Genomic DNA, 6000 nt, shown 5'->3' with positions numbered 1-6000 from the left:
CGGTATTTTATACGACGGAAGGCGAGAAGGGTTTCACAGGATGAACTTTGCTTGTAACTGGGAAAATGTTGCTCCCACAAGGCTGAGCTCTGTCTATTACAGGATCAGTCTTTTTCTAAACCTACCTGTTAGAATTAGTCAAATTTCTTTTAGAAAGTTAATGCTTAAATGAGAAAGTTTCTAAATAATCAGATTAATGGATTAGAAAAAAGAACGTTGGCGACAGCGACGGGACGTGAAATCTTATTTTGGGAGTAATATAAAACGTGTTGGGATTTACAGTTTAACGTAAGAAAGACACCAGTTGTGGAATTGATGGTGAGACGAAAATATGGTCGATAGTTTTATTTTCCCGTTTCCTCTCCAATATTTTTTCGTATCTTATATTTCAATCTTATATTTGGAATAAGTGACCAAAATACTGCAAATTAGCTGCAGATATAGTTTTAACGCTGAATGTCTTGAAGAATAAATATAGCCATATGAAAACTGTCAATTTATATTTAGTTTTATTGCATGTAGAAATAAAAAAAATATCTTTTGTGTGATATCGGTTTTTTAAGTTTTTTTTTGATGGAATAAGTGCCAAAAAGTCCTGAAATTTAGTTATAGTTTTAACGCTTCTAATTAATATCTTGAAGAATAAATATCGACATATGAAAACTATCAACCTACATTTAGTTTTATTGCGTGTGGGAATAAATAATATCTTTTTGTACGATTTCGATTTTTTAAGGTTTATTTTTATGATGGTTTAAAAGAAGAAAATTAATACACGCAGCATGTTGATCATTTTAGTTTGGTAATTGTATTTCTTAACTGTCAAATAAACACTTTCAACAAAACATCACCGTGGTGTACAAATGTACAACGTACACAATTAATCTAGTTCATGTTGACAAGACGTTCATATAGTGGCAAGTTATTTCGCCTGTGTTCAGGTCTGGACTACGAACTGAGTATTTTATTTCCTAGGTGACATGAGATAAAGACGTTTGAGGCTAGAATCGATACATACTGGGGCGATCAGGATGTGTTCCCGTCTTTGTGACTGAGAAACAGGTGGGCGGTGGTAGCCTGGTGGTTAAAGCGTTAGCTTGTGAGGCCGAAGACCCGGGTTCGATTCAATGTGCGAAGGCCATTCTTGGTGCCCACTGCAGTGATTTCGCTCTAATATTTCTAAAGCGGCGTAAAACTACACCACGCTCACTAAAACTGGTATTTCTTTTCTCATTTTGTGTAATTTATTTCAGTCATGTTTGAATTATATTCACTAATTTCTGTGGTTCAAGTAGGACAAAGAATAACATATTGCAAAATATACGTAAATATCTACCCTTTCTATTATTTTGCTGTTGTTTTTGCCTCTATCACCATAACGACAATTACTGCTACTGCTGTTGCTGTTGATAATATATTTATGATCAGTATTACTACAGCTACTACATCTTAAGGCAGATTACCGCTAATCCTCATATCGTGATAAGACTGAAAATACAAATGTCGAATACCTATTATTTCGTTATTATTACTATTACTTTTACCTCAACTACAACTACAGCTGTTCAAACAGTAGCAACTACTACTACTACTACTACTACTACTACTACTACTACTACTACTACTACTACTACTACTACTACTACTACTACTACTACTACTACTACTACTACTACTACTACTACTACTACTACTACTACTACTACCAGCTGCAGTTACTACTACTAGTAGTACTACTACTATCACTGCTGCTGCTGCTACTATTACTACTACTACTACTACTACTACTGCTGCTGCTGCTACTACTACTACTATCACTACTACTACTACTACTACCACTACTACTACTATCACTACTACTACTACTACCACTACTACTACTACTATCACTGCTGCTGCTGCTACTATTACTGCTACTACTACTGCGATAATAGCAATGCGTCTTCTAATCCAACTAAAATAATGATGCTTTTATTAACACTGATAATTATGGTGATGATGTGGATACTGATGAACATGATAACAATGACACTGGTAATGATTTCCCATATTTGATCTCAACACGTAATGCTGATGCGAGAACGTTAAGATGATACTGTTGGCGTTAAGATCAACAAACATATTCAAGGTGCTCAAAGCACTCCGAGATGTCACTTCAAAGGAAACACAAAACAACTTCAAATACATGTACGCAATACACAGGACGCATTACACGGGCGCAAATAACTTACTATCTTTGACAGATGGCATACAAGAAGATACATGTGTCTAAACGCGAATGTGCCATCGCTGATTTACATTTATACAAGAAATAGTGAGGAATGGGTATTATTGGACCTTTTATAGGAACTATTTGTACAGTGTGGAAAATCTCATTGTTTTCATTTTTTTGACATAATTATACTATTAGGAAACTACATCAGAACTCTTTAACAAAGCTGTACACAAATGGCACATGACATATGATAAGTGACATATGACATGACGCGTACAGAAAAAGCGTCTAATAAAAATGATGAATTTTAAGCTGATATTTTGATGAGTAAATTTTAACGTCATGCACAGTTTGATAACGTCCTAACCAAAACACTCCGAGGGTCAGTGTTAACAAACGATTTAGCCGTTCCCCCAATCTGTGATTGTTAATTTGTTATGAAAATAAACTGTTAAGATGCCTCCCTCTCTTCAGCCCGAGGGGGTCGGGCGGTGGGCGATGTCACCTAGCGATGGAACTCGAGACCCTTGTCACGTGACATCAGGAAAAACAGGATAAAATCCATCTTTTGTTGTCTTTTAGCTGCACGCTTGACTGTGTAAAATGACGACAATAGAGGAGAAATATTGTGTTGATTAAACAATATTTTATCGGTTAACAAGCATTTGCACTACGCATTGTAATGAACTTCAGAAATCCAAGACGGAGGAACGTCGTTCGACGTGTGCCCCGCTCAAGGGCCGTAACTCTGAATACAGCCAAATCCCATTACGCTTTGTTCTGGCGCATGCTCACTGACAACAATTGAAGAGAAAACAGCCCGTCTTGTCTAGAAACCGTATCATCAGACTGACAGTCAAAAGCTTGCATTGTGTGTAGGCTTATATGTATCAAAAAAGCATCAACCTACGCACTAATGTACCTGAGAAAATTCCCATTTGCTGTTAAATTTTATTTGTTCGTTAACAATCAATATCACACGCCGTGTTAATTGAGAAACCACTGTTTCGAAAATTGCGCAGAATGCTGACAGTGAAAGTATTATATTTTGCACCTTGTCAGAATAAATATTGTTTCCTAGGCTTTCTTTTATTTTTCCTTTCTTTTTCATCTCATTCAGTGGTGTTTGCAGATTAATGAAGTGAAAACACAATGCAGGGTTCTAAAAATATGAATCAATAATACAAGTTGAAATTGCTAATTGAAATCGTATTCTTTAATTGATTTCGAATTTTCCCATGATATCGTCATCAACTGATCTGGCTGTTTACATGTAACGCGTCAATTTACGCAAGACAACTCATTCACATTTTCAACTTTAAATTTTGCTGAACAATATATGTTTGTTCAAATAACATGTACATGTCTATTGCTTACGGTAACACACCATGTTATATTTCGCACGTTATTGTAGATATTACACATGTTTATTTATTTTGAGCATTTTGACTTTCAAAAGTTATAGATATTATACGTTACATGTGTTGGTGAATGGTACCATATGTCTATTGAGATATACCCAAGTTTCTTGAACACCAAGCATCACCGCGACCTCATTGTTGAAATGATGTCCGACAAACTAAGCAATGCGTTTTGAGTGTCAATCCGAACACATTTCTTTGGGTGAAAAGTTTAATATTGTGGGTGACAGTGCATCGCAGAAAATCAGTGAATTACAAAAAAAGTATAAAAATTAAAAAAAGCCTGAGTGTAAATTCATCTAAAGGATCATACCAGATATGAAATTAATAAACTCAACAATCTAAGTGGATGAAATCAGTCAAGGATATATTTAATATATTTAGGTGTAAATAAGAAAGAACATATAAGAATGATTGAATTTGCATTCAAGCATCCTCAAAGGTGTTTGTATAGTCGTACATAAACGACAGTACTAAAATGTATGTGAAATATACAAGTGATATGACATATTCTTAAAATGATAATTTTCCTTCCTTTATTTATGGAATGTGTATTCAAATAGCACAAACAAATTGATATTAATAACAGGTATATGATGTGACACGATGCCTTTGATCTTCAAAATCTTCAAATTTAAAAATTTGTCTCACAGTTTTGTCACCAAATACATCACACGAAATGACTCTCTACTTAAGCGAGTATTGCAGACAAAATGGTATAGGCTGGTAATGTCTTGTATTTTTCTCACAAAAAAGTAATACTTTAGCAAACAGAAAGCTCTGAAAAAAGCAGAGTGGTTTGCACAATTGAGACAATACCTTCAGTATTTATTTGTTTCCGCAGTATTACAGTTGTTTGTAAATAGAATGTTTGTAAATAGAAATCGTGTGAGAACTCACTTACATCCTTCTATTAAAAGCAGTAATTTTCAAATGAGTTCCAACAGTGACAAAAAGTGAAAAAATATAAATTTAAACTCATTTGACATTTGAAAGTTCATCTCTGCATCACCAACACGACAGCTGTCCAACAGCCTCATCTTACCTGTACAGCTCTCCAAAAGATGCACAATTCCTAAAAAGACAAAACTACAATATCCATAACTGAAGACGTCATATGCCATCAGATTCTCTGTGAACGTGTTGCGCTTGACAGAAGACATATAGTCAAGTTGTAAACGGTTTGGTCATTAAAGGAGGACCTACTGTCGTTTAACCATGAGATGCAATGAACGGGTCAGGTTGAACTTCTAGTGTGTGTGTAGGACCTAATGCATGAATGCCGTTGTTGCACTGTTTTCAGCAGCAGTGCTGCACTAAGTATGTGAAAGACACAATGAGAATATGGCACATATCGACCAGGACGGTGATGTTAAGCTCAAGTATTTTTCTACCGCTGAAGAAAGTAGAATGGTAGTTGAGTTAATGCGCACACTCGAACGCACGGTGAAGTACATGTACAATAAAACGTGATCACAATGAGATTTGCTTAGCTGTTCTGGAAGGTTTTGAAACGGAGCAACACTTGTGTGACCTGTTTCGTATTTGGGTGTTTTTTTCTCACGAATTGTCTATGTCAAATTCTTGATTCATCATCACCTTAGCATGGTTGCTTATTGGAAAAAAGACAATAAAACAGTTACTGTTCGAATATGTTACATGGGAAAATATTTTTGACATGTACATTTTATGGAACGTTCTATTAGTAAATCGGAAAGTGCACAACACCTAGACATCTTTGAAGGGGTCTAAAACAGGGAACTTGAAATTCATTTCTAACACTAGTCTTTGTGCATCTAATTCATCGATTCCTTCCATATAATGTACGTTTTGTCATTCTGCAACAAAGATTTAAAGCTAAGAAGTCTTAATTCGCCATGCGAATTACCCCAACTCTACAAAGGCTGTTTCAGAGACAAAGACTGGGATCCGTCTAGCCCCGGGACCTGAGACCGTCACTTCCGCTACTTCCGGTTCTCTGCGAAGTAGAACAATCAAGCTGTCTGGCATCACGTGACAAGAAGGGCCCATTAGTCTTAAGACAAAGTCGTCTTTAATGTTGAGGTTTAGGCAAATGACAACATGACGAGCGAACTGTTTTGGCGTTCCAATTACAAATGACAGAATTAGTAGCTTTTCTTCGTGAGTAATGGTCTTGAGACGTCCGCATTAGCGTTGTCAGGGGAGAAGTTCCTTACACCAAATCTTATTACAGTATATATATTTGAAAGTTGACTTCCTTGAACACAGCTAGTGATAAAGGATACTATTATGTGCACATGTAGCAGGATAACACTTTTTAACATGAGCTATTTCAATATGAAAAGAGTTCATGGTCATTGGAAGGTCTTAAAAATATGAAGA

This window comes from Haliotis asinina, chromosome 12 (assembly GCF_037392515.1).
Source record: "Haliotis asinina isolate JCU_RB_2024 chromosome 12, JCU_Hal_asi_v2, whole genome shotgun sequence".
Taxonomy (NCBI): Eukaryota; Metazoa; Mollusca; class Gastropoda; order Lepetellida; family Haliotidae; genus Haliotis; species Haliotis asinina.
The sequence above is the reverse complement of the archived record's forward strand: the minus strand, read 5'-3'. Positions refer to the sequence as shown.